Source organism: Tyto alba, unplaced genomic scaffold (assembly GCF_018691265.1).
Source record: "Tyto alba isolate M040663 unplaced genomic scaffold, T.alba_DEE_v4.0 Super-Scaffold_14, whole genome shotgun sequence".
In the NCBI taxonomy this organism is placed as follows: Eukaryota; Metazoa; Chordata; class Aves; order Strigiformes; family Tytonidae; genus Tyto; species Tyto alba.
Genome location: NW_024881276.1, coordinates 12928991 through 12945292, shown reverse-complemented (window position 1 = coordinate 12945292; position 16302 = coordinate 12928991). Strand labels below are relative to the sequence as shown.

The window sequence follows — 16302 nt, the reverse complement described above, 5'->3', positions numbered from 1 at the left end:
AGCTTGGCAAACAGTCAATCAATTACCCTTATATAAGGGAAAAGAAAAAGAAAAAACGCATCCTTTCTAACACATACTAAAATACATTTTGCAGATTAAATTCTACCTCTTGCACCTAATTCTACATCATGCCTTTTCTTGCAAAGATTAAGTATATACACACATGCACATATATATGCATATATGTATTTAAATTCAAAACACAAATCCATTAGGGAGCTACTTAAATCTGCTCATTGCTGCAATAACTAATCATCTTATCTCTGTGCCGTACTGTATGTGGGAGAGCCAGAAATTCATTACATTAAATGCAGGCATTTTCCTCATTTTAAGGAAGCTGCCTTCTTGGTTTATTTTACAATAAGCACTCTTTAACCTTACTGCAAGACCTAGCTGTAGAATACTCACTGCAATTTCAGCCTCCTTTTTTATCCCTCCTCTTCAAGGTTCCCAGCTAGGTTTCTCTGCAGGAGTCAAGTGTGGTTTTAATAAGGCAGATGAGGCAGAGCTTCTCAACTGCTTTTGATAGAGGTGAGGTGGTCAGCTCTTTATTGACTTTCTGCAGTACTGCAGCTATGGACCGTACATACAATCTTGCTTTATGAGCATGCACCAGGCAGGAAATGGGCCTGGAAATTTCCAGCCGGCAGTGTTTGATGCACTGTTTGAAAAGCTGCACGATGTGCATATAAAGGAAATGAAGGAGAGCCTTTTTTGTTGCTGTTGTTGCTAACCCATCAGGCTGTAGTCGCTACACATACCTAAGAATGCCAGCTCAGGAGCCATTTTAAGAATGAATATGTCTCAGCAAAAGGAAGAAAAACAATGTCGGTTATTTTGTGCACATGAGAGAGTGCTGCGTATCAAAGATCCTTTTATAAACGCTTGGAAAAATCACATGGGAGGTAACTAGCCGCTAAACGATTTTACTGTCCCTTCCTTATGTAAGCAGCCACAGCACATATACACTGTATACAGTGCACAGCTGCACCGATATACACACATCCTCACAAGGGGATGTGGAAAAAAAGGAAGCAATCACAGGCTGGTATCCTGTACTATTAAGGTTTTATTGATACCAGCACAAAGCAACTGCATCACTAATTAATGGATGCTCACAAGCTACACACATCCTTCCAATCAAGCGGCAATAAAACCAGGTAGCCTTCTTCACCCTCACACATACATTACTTCAGCTATTTCCCCTCATATCCCTATATCCCTTTTTTCTGGGACTTTGCACGCCCCTCCCCGCCACCCCACACCTACACCAGCAAGGTATATTCCTCTGATCCAGGATCAGGGAGGTGCCTGCTCGTGTCCCCACTCACAAGCTTCCCAGGTGAGGCGGAGCAAGTCACTCCGAGCTGGGTTTGTAGTGGCACACAGAGTCCAAACTACACAGACAAGAGGCTTGGAAACAAGCCCCTCTCTGAGATGTCTATGCTTATGCAGACACAAAAATAACGATTAAAATCAGTCTTGACATCTCTCCGTGCCTCTTTTACTCCCTGCCCAAGAGGGATAATATCCTCCTGCCCCAGGGGAGCGCAGTGACAGTGAGCGGATCAAAGACAGCAAGAAGGTTCAGCCCTACAAAAGATAGAACAGACTTTACTCCTTACGAAAACACCACACGCGCGTCCCCACGCCCGAGTGGTGCTGACTGCGCTGTGGATGCAAACTCCAGCTCACAGCCAGCTGCAGCAGCATCAGCTACAGAACCGCTCATGTCAAGGACCAGCTGAGGAAGCCAGGTCCCTCCTCCTGCCGAAGCACCGCACCCGCGCATCTAGAGCTGCATGGTATTTATCACGACTTCACATCTTTCTGCTGATTGCAAAGCTCTTGGGGACTCTGGAAATAAAGCTATACACACACACGGGGGTTCAAAAATCTTACAGATATAGTGTTACTATCAGAGCATATGCCCTTACTGCATGTAAGATTTAACTATATGATTAAATTCTACCGACTTGAGTGGGACATAAGGTTTTACTTAACTTTCATTATGTGCTTAAGTGTCTTTTCTCAATAGATATGCTTTCCTGCACAAGAACTTTGATGTATACTAGCCATTTGTTTTATAGTTACCTGGATAATATGTCTTGCCTTTCCAAGTACAGCACAGGACTACATCCACTGTAGGGTATTATTTGTTACACATAAATGGAAGAGCGGGTAGTAACTGAGGATTTTTAGTTGGCCACCTGAAAAACATGAACAATGATGGGCAGATGATATTGCTGCACACTGCAATGTTATCTGAGTGCTCCCAAATTCTTGCCCGCTAGATAAGCAGCAGTGGACAGCTATAACACAGTCCTTATGGGAAGGTGAGAAAAGGACAATAACCTATAGCACAGAACATTTCCATACCGTGTTCTGCATCTTATATTTCAAATGCAGCTACAGGGAACAGGCATCCTCTGAAAGAACAGATGTGAGACTCTTACCACACATACGCTGCTTTGATTCAGATGACCTTGCTGAATTAGGAAGCTAAACACAAGACCTATGCCCACCTTCTCTCCTAAATGCCTGTCTTGAGCAGACCTGTTTTCGCTGGTGTTTGGCTGATTTGTATTTCCTCCCAGATCCCCATCTGCAGTTCCCCAATGTGTGTTCTTATAGCATTTCAGCTTGTTTTTCCAAATCAGATGCTGCTTACTTCATGAATCTCATGATTTTTTTTTTTTTTTTTCCTGATAGGAATTAGCTGGAGACTGGCCTGGATCTGCTGCCAGTTTGTGCTCTGGGTCTACTCCCAGCAGGCAATAGATGCTCAGGGATTCTGGAGAGTCATATGCAATACACTGATTTCACCAAAATTACATGCAAGTTTCACTCTTCAGACCAGACCTTAAACAAACGATTAATGATTTCTTTAATTCTTAAGGTCTTTTTTCTGCACGTGTTTAAAATACTCTAACAGAAGAAACAGACTGGCATTGTCTTTCGGTCTTTTGCTGGTGGCAAAGCAGATTATTCCTATCATATTCTGCAGGGGTGCTGTCAAATGCTGTTCCAGGCTATGGGCCAAAACCTACCCCCAGTCCATGTGCTCAGTTCCCACTGGCATCAATGATATCTCCACCACGGACTGACAGTAGTAAATGGGCAGAGATGTGCTGGCTGCTCAAATAGCACGATCTATGTGCTGAATAATTCATTTTAAACTGTTGCACAGATGTCAAAATGTTATTGCTGATTTCTAGCCAGCAGAATGGGCGTTTCTTCTCCCGATATGAGTGTGTCAATGCCTGTAATGCCAGAGAAGATCTGGGGGATGTCTCAGCAAGACAGCAAAGCCCATACATGGCACGCCTGCGAACGTACAATTAAAATGCTTGTTATATGCCACCTTTTGCTCTCCTTATTAAGATTCTCCTGTGGACGTGCTAACCCATTGCCTCCAAAAAATGTCAGAAAAGCAGCTTAAAACATGCTGCAGTTGCATAGGTTTGAGTGTATGGTCTCCAACAATCACTTTAGCCCTTTGGATTTTCTGTAAAGTCCAACAGAAAGCCTCTAAGTATTAACAGCTTAAGAGTCACAGACAAGTTTGGATAACAAAATAAACCCAAACAAACAAAAAAAGCCCCCCGCCTCTATAAGTGAGAATAAGTAGATCTATCCTACAAAATTTGTCAGCCTGGCCATGGCAAGAGCCCCACTGAAGAAGTCAAAGATCTCCCGCACTTCCAAAAGCAAAGAACAGAAAAAGAGTTTTCCTGTGTTTCTCCTTTTGCTAAACCTGGAGCAGGCAATCTCTTTGGCTGGTCTTGGCACAGGGAGGGTCCAGGAGCTGGGCTTACCCACCCAGCCATGTGTTCTCCAGCTTCTGATGGCCAGCAGCCACCTCCAGGAGTGAGGTGGGACCCCCACGTGCCCACGGGCTTGGGTGGCATCACGGGGGTGGCGGAGGGTCACAGAAGAGAGGGAAGGAAAATGGGAAAGAGGCACCAAAGCCCCAGATTTTGAATTGCGATCACAGACCAGAGATCTCTGACACAAACCAAAAGAGCAAGTGTACCCTGTGCCAGCCCAGGTGCATCTCTACTACAGATGTATCTAAAAAGTGCAATTTTCCATGCTTGTAGATGAGCTTTTTCATGTCAGCTGGTCTGTGTGGAAACAGACCTAGGCTTAATGAGGTCTAATTTGTTTTAAATCCATAGGTTTCTTTTTAATAATTAACAGTCCCCATCGCTCAGCAAAGCCATTCCTTACCCCTGACTACTTGCTATTAGGAATGAATTTACTGTGAAATACTGCTAAAAGGTGGAAAGCAAATGACATAATTCAAGTTTTAATTAAAAAATATATATATCACGCAAAGCCAGAGCTGTAGAAGGAATCATAACCGAATAAGCAACTCCCCCCACACAATCCAATGACTACTCTCCCCAATTACCCACTTTATTCTTTTCATGCTATTTGAATTCTTGTAATTGGTTTCTCTTACTGGATGCCCTGTGCCCAGACCGTATGGAAGGTTTTCTCTCTGCGATTCCAGGAACTAGAGAACGTGTCGGCATCATTACAACAAACATTACGCACGCTCACATGTGAGGGTCCAGAAACTACAATTAACACATTAAGAAATAATAACTGCCAAGGGAGCAACGGAAGATAAACAGTATGGAGCTGATGTAGCAAGAATTCTGCTTGGGAAAGGGCTGTCTCTTGGGTAACAGGCAAGGGAGAGAAATCGAAGTGCTGTGCAGCACTGCCCATTTAGCGAAGAAATCCCCAAAAGCAGTTGAACAACTGTTTGTACATTAATTTCTTGAAATTTAATTTCACTAAAAGTATTGCTGGCTTGAAACTAGATTTCAAAAGAATCTGAAGGCTCCTGCTTACAAAGAAATAATAATCGTGTCCTTTTTGAACATTTAAACTTGATATGGTTTTTGCTATTTGAAAAATTGTCCTGAAGTGCTGTGGGTTTGCTGTTTTCTTGTTCTCTTTTTTTAATAGAAGCCATAAATATTTCTTTTATATATATATTTATATATATATATATATATATATAAACAGTTTTTCCTGGTTGTTGGTATCCATTTTGATAATTGCCCTTTTTTGTTTTCTTTTTCTTTTAAATGGAACTGAAAGTATTAAATTATTTTCAAAATGTTCCCAAGAATTTTTAATGAAAAAAATTCTTTAGATTCCAGTGTCTTTTATTTAAAGCTCCCAGTCTGAAAATGTTTTGTGTGAGTAGTCCTGCAGAAGCTGCCTAACAAAAGCCTGCAAGAGCATGCCTACCATTTGAATATATATTTTCACTACTGTAATGAACAGAAATCATGGACCGTGCTGGTCCTTTTGGATACCAGCCTTGACTTTTTCTATTGCTTTCATCTAGACCAGCCAAAGGCCTTAATACTTTATTTTTCACTGAGATTAGAAGCCGAAGGAGCACGGTGGCACGGGTGAGGTTTATGAAATGCTTTGTCTCATGTCCCTCCCACCTTGGGGCTGCACAGCCACAGAAAACTCAACAAAAATATTGCCATTATAACCTCTTTCCCACATACACTCAAATCCCTGGGAGGGAAAAGGGAAGCAAAAGAGGCACAGGCATGAGGGTAGAATTAGCAGCCCTCTTCAAACCCACCTTTTGGGGAGAGAAGGGCGAGTCCCTCTCAAGCTGGGGCGATGCCCGTTACCCATTTGGGGACATGGGCACTGGGTTTCTGTGACAGCCATGATCCCCCATGCTGCACCCAAGCATTGCTCATCAGTCAACTAAGATATTTCAGCAAATCACATGGCACTTTGTAAAAACATAATTGTTTTTATTTTCCAATTTTCGATGTTTTGTGTAGAGAGCTGCTGTGTTCAAGCGAAGTGAATAAAAGCATAAACAGTAAGCACCATCTGGAGAACATTCTTCCAGCACGCTGAGAAATAGCAGCCGCCTGTGCGCTACCTGCTATAAATAAATGTCATTAAAAAATGTCGAAAAAAATTGTTTGTTCCTATTTGATGGAACTGCAGCCAGATAGCATTTTCCTTAGCCCTCTCTTCAGGTACCTGCCATCTTCACAACAAAAATAAAGATGCAGATGTTTGTTTCTCGTTCCTTTATGTTAATATGGGTATCACTAGCTGAATATCAACCCTACATATTATTCTAATAACAGTGACAGAGGTCGAAACTTAAGAGTAACACGTGAACAAGACATTTAAAATCCAAATGCTTCTTAAACTGTACCAGGTTCACAATATGGTGATATCCCTCAGCCTGCTAGCAAAAGAATGGGTAAAATTATTCTTGCTCTAAACTGATAGTGTATCAGTTTGGAAGAAGAAAAAACCCAGAAAGTCGATAATTTATTTTCAGTCTAGCACAAAGCTGCTCCGATCTCCCTCTGTGCTGACAAAATACAGACCAAGTTGGCTGTGGGGCTGTGATGAGGCTCTGTGAAGGGTCAGCGTTTGCTGTGTTTGTTTAATCACTGCAATTAGAGCTATGCAAATAATGAAATTGTTTGCTATGGTGGCCAGGCTGGGGGAAAAAAAAAAAAATAAAAAGAAATGTTTGGGTTGAGCAATTTAAGAACTACTTTTTCTTTTTTGGCAAAACGAAAAAATAAAACTGCTTTGTTTGTTCCACTCGGAGGGCAGCAAAGCCTTGAAAGAATCCATTCAGTTTGAAATGAGAAATACATTTTCACACTGGAACAAAGCGTTTGACATTTTTCCCTTCTCTTTTTGTCAGACAAACATTTTCAGCACCCAGAAAGGCGTGCTTGGGAGAGCTTACTGCTCGTTGGGGGAAGGAGGGAAGGATCTGCCCATCCCGTACCTTAACCTCAGACACAGCTCGGGCCTCCGCGAAGGGGCAGGGCTGGGCGCCGCAGCTTTCTCCCTGGAGGAAGCCATGCCCAGCTCCCTGCCCTGGCGCTCCGCTCTGGGCAGCCCCCCAGCTCAGGGAGCCCAAGCCGGGGGGGGGTCTCCCCGCTCCCCCCTGCGACGCGGGGCTGGCACGCTGCCGGCCAAGGGGTGCCGGGCAGGCACGGCGATGGGAACAGCAGCGTTGCCTTTTCCTATTTACCGGTGGCCCAGCCACAGCTTAGATGCCTAAATAACATCACTGACACCGGGCCAAAGCTTCACCCTGCTTACAGCCACCCCATTTTGAACCAGTGGCTCATGAGGTTGGTATCTGAGCCCTGGGTTTGGGAAGAGGCAGTTCTGATCTCAGGCATGTCAGTGAAAAAAAAAAAAAAAAAAAAAAAATCAAAAAGCTGACAAGACTAAAAGCACTAAATCCACAGTGATTAGGCTGCAGAAGAAAAGGGTTGGCAAAGCCTCAGGGGAAATGTGACCCTGGTATGCCGGGCACCACAAGACGCACGCTCCCCTCAGTCAGGGCTGCCTCTGTCCCTGTAAGAGCAGGTTGGGCTGCCTGCCCTGAAACGCCTCCCTCCTCCTTCAGGGACCACTTCAGTTGGGTTTCAGGTGGGAGGGAGGTGCACACACACCTTAAGGAGACACCCAGGGACCTGAGAAACAGGGTACCCCTGCAATGAGCACCCAGGTCTGGATGAAGTGACCGCCTTCAATCTTCTACAGCTGTAATAATTTACAGTCCTCTGTTAAAAAAATAAAAACCAGAACAGCAACCTAAAGTCAGAATGGCCCCTGGCATGGTGTGGCTGTTCCTGGGCAGCACAGCCCCTGCGGTTGGGATGGGCTTTGTGGTAGGGCACGGGGCTGAGGGCAGCCGGAGGCTGGTGGAGGCAGCGACCCGAATCCTGACTGATGGACCGCCAGACACCAGCAGGAAGAAGGATTTCTAGAAATTGTAAGGTTTGGGTTGTTTGTTTGTTTTTTTAAACCTTGGATTAGTGTCACGAAGCAATGGGAGCAAACCTGTCATGTGAAACAACACCCACAAAAACAGGCTGGGTCCCTTGAAGGAGAGAGCGGCTGTGATTCCCAAGACACAGGTCACAATGCTGGCCTAGCTCCCCATCTTTATTTCAGGGCAAGAGTGGAAATGATGGACGTAAATCAGATTTGGTCCTTCCCTCAAGCTATGCTGCTTTCTCCAAAACCAAAGCTGTTGTACACTGGTATGTTCACAGAGCAGCTCCGCTAAAGCCTTGCTTTCGGCTGGGACTGGCCACTGTTCCCGCTGGAAGCAAAGGCATCATTCCCACCGTATTTTATTTTCTGTTTTCACAGGGACTCAGTGCGCCAGGAACCGCATGAATAGGGATAAGGGTACAGTCCCTTTTTGGATGAAGTCATCTCGAACTCAACAAGGGCAGGAAATGATAACGTGGTTATGGTTCCCATTAGCCATATTTTCCTAATATAAATATTTTAGCTACTTTTATTTACCGAGTCCACTCACACTACTTAAATGGGATACTTGGCAAAGGGATAATTAAGCTGTCTGAAAATTAAGACATTGGACTACTGATTTTGTTAGGATGGTGATTTGCCTGAACGAATAAGGTTTTCCCAGACCAGGTGTGCAGGGAAGGCAGGTGGCAGGAACATGTCTGTCTGTCTGTCTGTGCATGCACACATGCATGTGTATGCGTGTGTGTATGGGGGGGAGGGTTGTTCTTTGTTTTGTTTTTGCCTTTGGTCAAATTCAAACAATGTGCAGTAACAAGAAGTAAATGTCATTTTCCTCCCATCCATCTTAATTTGGCATCCATTTTAAAGCTTACCTTTGACCTTTTAAAATGTTAATACACTTAAGCAGATATAAAAACCACAAAGCTCCTGGAAAAATTAATCATAGCCATATCACGATGCTAGTCTAAAAATGTAACATCAGTTGTTTTCCTCTTTAATTTCAAGAAACATTTGTCCGATGCAGCAGCAGTAACTACGCTACAATTAGCAATTAGTTCCTTCTCAAACAAATATCCACATTAAATGCTATAGCAAACCCCAATCACCATAACCAGCAAAACCTACTACAAATTTGTTTTGTTGGGTAACTGCCTAGAACTACAAGAAAGGTCCTGAAATGGACCTTGAGATGTCGCCTAACCCATTCCTCTGCCCCAGGCAGGACCAGCTATATCTAAACCATTCCTGACAGGAAACCTTATTTAGACTTCCTTGAAGTAGAAGCCTTAAATAGAACATGCACAAATCAAACTATATAATATAAATATGAAAATTATTCATATATGTGCACTACATATACAAATATCAAACTACAAAGAGACAACCCTGACCTAAATGATAACTCTCCCACCTCTGATCACTTAATACCCTTTAACCAGAGTTCAAAACAGGAAACTCTAATAAAAACATCTCCTTCCTTTTTAAAAATAAAAGGCTGCTAGCTTTAGACCCTCAGCTCCTTGGAAATGCAGCAGCACCTCTTCTCAAGAAAAGTGGTTTCAGAAGCAACAGGTCTCAAAATGCTTGGGCCTTTATGCTTCAAAGCAAGAGTTCTTCAGTTCCACCAGAAAGCAAATAGGAAGCAAGAGTGTTGACCCACCTCTCCAGTAACCAAAGCAAATCTAAGTTGTCTGGAGCCTGTTCATGATCAAGAGCATCCACCTCATCTGTTGACTTAACTATTTCAGGTGGGAGGCTGCACTAGGTCCCTCCAGGACGGTCACTGCACCGCTCTGAGGTTACACACTATGACTATGGGGATCCATGGCATACAGCCATATGCTGCTTTTGCTTTCTTTTCTTTAGCATCTGATGGCATTCAGAGCTACCCTCATCAATTTAATAACCACTTTTAGAAGACAGAAAGCTATGGTGACAGCCAAAACATATCCTAAAAGACAAGTGATGGTTTCATGGCTAAACACAGCTGCTACCCAAGCATCCAAAAAAATCACTTAAGGACCTAAACGGCAAACCCAAACCAAAGGCGGCAGATGCATTCCCTCAGTGAGTGGGGAAATATAACTCCTTGCAACTGCTTTCTTCCACCTACCAACATTACTTTGGTTCCAGCTCAACTGGAGCGTGGCCAAGCAGTCTTCCGCAAACTGAACACCCGCTTAGGTACAACGATGGGTGGAGATGTGAGATACCAAGCTTGGCACCACCAGCCCCAGGAGAGAACAACACCCTTTCATGTATCCTGCACACACAACGCAGAAGAGCTGTAACACAAAGACCAGTTTCTTCCATTACAGAAGCCTTGTGAATCCACCCTAACCATACAGAGGTCCTCCAGTAGTGAAATGGCCAGAGGCAACTCCACCCACGCCCCAGAGACCAGAGATGAACTGCTACAACAACAGGGCTCCTCCGCGTGCATTCCTTCTTCTAGGATACACTTGTGCAAGTACGCATGCGTGTGTCTGTCTGTCTATATATTTATTTATCTACACCGTACTTGCTTTCTCCAGTAGAGAGTATCCTGTGCCAAAGGGACCCTTTGCTGTCACACCAGGAGACCGTACAGGGCTGCAGACCCATGCTTCCACTCGTCTTCTGGGTGAAGCCCTCTGATCCAGCGGCTCTTCATGGGGCTTGTGGAAAACTCTCCCTCAAGGCCAAGGCGTCTTATATACTGGGTCCAGCAGGCTTGTCACCTGCAACAACTGTCTCTGAGATCACCAAATACAGCTGCCCAAGACAGTAATACAGACAAGATTCTTCCAAACGAGGAATGATCCTTCTTATTTTCTTCCCTGGGAAGTACACAACACTTTCGGGGGGGGGGGGGGGGGGGGGGGGGGGGGGCGGTGCGCGCAAGGGAAGGGAAGGGAAGTACAATAACATATATCTGTACATATGTTCCTACTGCCTTCTGAAATCCTCTCAGCATCCCACAGCCTGGAGAGCAAGGCTCAGACACACGAGCAGTCCTCTTCCCCCACCTTCCTGCGGGGCAGACCTCCTGGCCGAGAGCTGCCTCCTGTTGTCCAGACCTGTCACCAAGGATGGAGGCAAGGGCATCTGTTATTCAGACAGTGATGCCTGACTGCTCTGTTAGGAAAATCCTGACTAAAAAACAACGTGTTGCCCTTCCTGTTTGCTTTGCAGTGGCCTTGTGTGACTACAGCTCTACAGCAAGCGATCCATCACCAACAACCAGAAAGGTGCATGCCATAGACACACAAAAATACTTCACATTTCACGTAGTTTTCCATGTCTTCCATTCTCATAGCCCTTCTGCATTATGTAGTTCAGTGCTCTTCAATATCTTTTCTTTAACCTTATTACTATATATATATATATATATATATGGAACACCTAATTATTTTTTTCAATTAAGGACCATTTTGTGCAGTATTGTCACATAAGCTTTCAAAGACAATGAATTTTTTTAAAAAAAAACCTAAATACAATGAATACGCGTTTCTCACTTTGCTACTCCTGACCCTATATTTTGGGTTTTTTGCTTATATGCAACAGAATGCACATGTGCCATTGTTATATTGCTTAGGACTGGTTTATTTACCATATTCTGATATTCATAGCCTATAGGTTAAGTAACACTCCTCCAGCTAATTAGTTTATTCACTAAGCACAGATGATTAACTGATGAGCTACGAAAAGTCGCTATTGTCTGAGTCAGTCACCAAGTAACTAACTTGGCCATTCAACCAGGGAGAAGTTTTCTTCTCTGAAAGGTGACAAGTAGCGATGTAATGAATTCTATTATTTTCTCAATAAACTCAGAGAAAATAGGACACTGCAGCTAGAAAAACACAGAAAGAGAAATTAGCTGCTACTGTCATTAAGGATTCAGAGGCTGAAAAAGAACAGTTGGTGCACCGCAGCTGGAGAGGCTTTTCGGAGTAAAGTGATTATTCTCTGGCCATTAACGAATTATTTTTTGCTGGAATGCAAGACCTACACTCCTCCAAACAACCTGGCTTTGCTGTGAGGAGCATGCTGTCTGCCAGGGCAGGAGAGAGCCATTGTCCTCTTGGCCCTCCTGGTGGTCACTGCACTTCTCCCACCTCTTTGTTTCCATTCCACAAGAAAAGCAGAGAAATAATTAAAAGGTTGAAGCACATGCAGACGTTGGAAGAGAGACTGGTCTTCAAAATTAGCCTGATCAACTGAATTTGGAGCTACAGCCTAGGATGTTCAGGGTGGCACCTGCCCTCAGCAGCCCCGCCAAAGCTCAGGGAGGTGTTGCAGCAAACTTCCTTGGCCTCTCTTGCCCGTCAGAGCTCACCCCCAATCACTGGCTCAAATATAGCAAGATAATAAGACATTTATGAATGTAGTCAGTCCTGGGGCTTGTTCTGAGATATCTGTGCCTGTCATGGGGGAGGTGGGGGGAACCCAAACCCAAGCCCTGCTTGCCCTTCAAGCCAACAGTAGCTGACTTCCTTCTGCTATAGTGTCTGCTCTCTAGTGACTTTAAGGGTAATGCAAGAAATACAGGGACCTGGAAGCCACTATGCTGAAGGACACTTTTTTTTTTTTTCAGAAGAGGGTGAAGGGGACAGGAGACCTGTCCCAGGCTCTTTGGTTAATTCCAGAGAATATTTAGCCCCATATCTGATGTCTCAAAGAAGCATTTCCAAACAGCAGCATGCCCAGATGGAGATCAGTGACAAGTGGTGTCCCTCAGGGGTCCCTACTGGGATCAGTGCTGTTTAATATTTTCATCAATAACACAGACAGTGGGATCGAGTGCACCCTCAGCAAATTTACAGACAACACCAAGCTGTATGGTGGGGTTGACAGGCTTGAGGGAAGGGATGCCATCCAGAAGGACCTGGACAAGCTCAATGAGTGGGCCCATGTGAATCTCATGAGATTCAACAAGGCCAAGTACAAGGTCCTGCATGTGGGTCAGGGCAACCCTCTGGTATTAGTACAGGCTGGACAATGGGTGGATTGAGAGCAGCCCTGCGGAGGAGGACTTGCGGGTACTGGCAGATAAAAAGCTGGACATGACCCAGCAATGAGGGCTTGCAGCCCAGAAAGCCAACTGTGTCCTGGGATGCATTGAAAGAAGTGTGACCAGCAGGGCAAGAGGGGCGATTCTCCCCCTCTACTCTGGTGAGACCCCACCTGCAGTGCTGTGTTCAGCTCTAGAGTCCTCAGCACAAGAAAGACGTGGACCTGTTGGAGCAGGTCCAGAGGAGGCCACAAAAATAATCAGAGGGCTGGAGCACCTCTCCTACAAGAGAGTTGGGCTTTTTCAGCCTGGAGAAGAGAAGGCTCTCAGGACACCTTATAGTGGCCTTCCAGTACTTAAAGGGGGCCTACAGGAAAGGTGGGGAGAAACTTTTTAATAAGGCCTGTTGCAATAGGAGAAGGAGTAATGGCTTAAAACTAAAAGAGGGTAGAATCAGACTAGATATAATGAGGAAATTTTTTACGATGAGAGTGGTGAAACACTGAAACAGGTTGCCCAGAGAGGTGGTAGATGGCCCATCCCTGGAAACATTCAAGGTCAGGTTGGACAGGGCTCTGAGCAACACGATCTGGTTGAAGATGTCCCTGCTCATTGCAGGGGGTTGGACTAGTTGACCTTTAAAGGTCCCTTCCAACCTAAACATTCTATGATTCTATGAACTAGCAAAAATAAAAGGGTACTGGAAGCAGGTCCAGATCAGAGGGGTCCAGTCACTCACACCCAAAACCAGCACTTGAGTGTGGAGCAGAAGCTGCTGCAGGGGTCAGCAAGACGCCCAGACACCCACAGGACTGGAAAAATCCCACAGATGTGACCCTGCAAACTCACCCCACCCACGTTACAGTGCTGCTCCACACATTAAAGAACAGCATGGATAGACCTGTTTGGGAAAGAAAAAAAAAAAAAAAAGAAAAGAGAAAGCCAGAATTAATAAGCAACATTAAATCACCCGGCAGAGCAGCTCCTCCAGAGTGGCCTATTTACAGAGTTGCTTGGTGCCCTGGGAGGGATGGGCAATACTGTAAACTCAGGAATGGAAATTCCCAAGGAGAACCAACACAGGTTAATAACGATCCCCCACAGCCTAGGACCTCTAGTACAACCACCTCCTTTTTGAAACCTAGAGTCCTCTGGGAAAATTTAGGCCTAGGGCTTTGAACAAAAAATAAGGAAAACTTTTTCTTCCTGAAGACAGTCTATGAAACGCAAGCAATGCTTATAAGTGTTTTACTGTATTGTTATTCTGTAGATGCCATTTTTGGAGGTGTGACCCTGCGCAGCCTGATCTCAAAACAAAGCCATTTGTGGCTAGCACCACGTATCACCAACTGACTCCTTCCGCTCAAAATAAAATAATAAAAAAAAAAAACAAAAACAAACAAGTACCCCCATAAATCATTCATCCATCCCAGTTTCATAACAAGAACATTTGTCAGCTCCCATTTTGCTTTCCTTTCTCCGACTGCCTGTTCTACAAAGCCACCATTTCAGCTGCCTGTGCATACAGACCGGCGGGCACGCTGCGCCGCAACTGCTCCTGCATCCCCATCCTCCTGCCTGCAGAGAGGATGGCCACCCCTCTCCCCCAAACCCTCGCCCGCACCACCAGAGATTTTTCAGAGTTTGCTTTTTAAAAATATATATATTTTTTTATCAGTAGCTCTGGGGTACCCATCAGATGTACTCAGCTCCTGTAACAATCACGTGATTTATGTAGAAGTAATTGGGGTTAAACTATCTGCCACATCAAACTCTTCACATTTGGCCCCATCTTTAGGACCTAAAACATCTGAAATAAATAAAGCCATGTGTCATTTAACAGGGTCTGGGCTTAATTAGGATCATTCTGGATTTTATGGGAGAAATCTTGTACTGCCAGCTTTATGTGGCTAGTCCATCACTTGCAAGGTTATCTGCCTTTTTTTTTTTTTCTTTTTTTTTTTTCCTTTAGTACCTACATCAAAATATTTCTATTTCCACATAGCTTTTCTTTTTCTTTTTTTCTTTTTTTTTTTTTTTAATCCTCCAACCAGCCGGATGACAACCACTCCTTATCTTTGGCTGTCTTCCATGCTAAAATAAGAATGCTGTTGTTATGCCGAGGGAGCTGCACCCTTCCACCTCCGTTCCCTCCCGATGTGCACACAGCTGGCTGCGCAGGAACGCCCGAGGTGCCATTTTCTGGCCATTTCTCTGTGATGTTGTTGCAATTTACCCTCTAGCTACGATTTGTATTTCTAAATCACACCGGGCCTCTCTCGTGCCACGGATTTCACAAACCTCAAGTGACAGACGGTCTCTGTCCCTAAGAGCTGGTGATACTCAGCCCATCGTCACTGCCACCGCTTCCCTGCCTTGACGTAGGCTAGCCGACACGAGGGCGAGCACGCAGCCAAACACCGCTCGAGCGATGCCGGGCGATTTGATTAGCAGCAGAGAATGACTGGATTAGAAGAAGGGTAGGATTAGAGAATGATGAATCGTTCTGAGGCTGCTACGTCTGTATTACTGGCTCCGGCAGCAGCATTTGAATGTCAAACTGTATCCCCCTGGAGCAGCCAGGTACCGCCTGTCGCAGGCTTCAGGCTGCTGCGTGCAGGGCACGTGGGGAAGGTAAAGGGTTTGAGTTAGGGTCTGAATCGACACGCCCGTGTAGGTAAACCCTTGGCCAGTCACAGGCAGAGATGAGCAGAGGGGAGGCAGGGAAACATTAAACGATTTGCCCAAAGCTACACTGGCAATTGGTGGCAGAAACGGGAGCCAGATCTTCTTTAAAAAAAAAAAAATTTCTTACACAGGAGATGAACCAGCCACCTTTGTTACATGCAAATGCATTTTTTCCCTGTAATTCACACCGCTGCAGGCTCTGCACAGCAAACCCCAGCTTCCCGAAGTTGTAGCGTGTTCTGGGCGACCTGCTCATTGCAGGCAGCGTGCCCGCTACATGACTAGCTCTGCCCTCCAGCCTGCGCTTGCAACACAATCCACGCGCGCTGGAAAAGCTTATCTCTTGCATTTTTGGTAGGAAGCGATCGACACCCTGCAAAACCCATCACCAAGGTGATTCCCAGTTTGACCCGGATAGCTCTGGCTACTGGAGCGCCTCCAGAATTTAATGTACGTGCAGAAATTCAGCATCACTCTCCAGTTAATTTGAGCAGTGATCCCCTCTTCAAATTTGGCTTCAGTCATCTCTGAAGGTGAAAGAGATTTCAGCGTCTTGACGAGAGTCCCATTGGAGCTTATCACAAAAATGCTACAAAATTCATCAGAGACGCCAAGGACAAAATAGCGAGGGTGCATTAATCGAAGAGGCTGCCCTAGCAGAGCTGCGCAGGAAAATACGCAGGCTGCCAGCGGCCTCCTGGACTAGTTACTGTAGTTACATCTGATTAACCAGGGCCACTCGCAGAGTCATGAAAAGGAAAGAAAGGCTCTTCCAAATTTACATATTAAAAAAA

The 16302-nt window shown here is 44.9% G+C and overlaps 1 protein-coding gene across 3 annotated transcripts in view; it reads right to left on the bottom strand.

Moving 5' to 3' along the window:
• Window positions 1-16302, bottom strand: part of RAI2 (retinoic acid induced 2) — a 47719-nt gene that overhangs the window by 29886 nt on the left and 1531 nt on the right. Inside the window, exon 1 of one of the 3 annotated variants that reach the window (XM_042788765.1) lies at window positions 2095-2163. The exons of 1 other annotated variant lie outside the window; for it this stretch is intronic. The gene's annotated coding sequence lies outside the window, so the exon portion shown is untranslated. Of the gene's footprint in view, window positions 1-2094; window positions 2164-13594; window positions 13722-16302 lie in introns of those variants that run through there. One more of the 3 variants, XR_006164951.1, reaches the window with a different exon arrangement.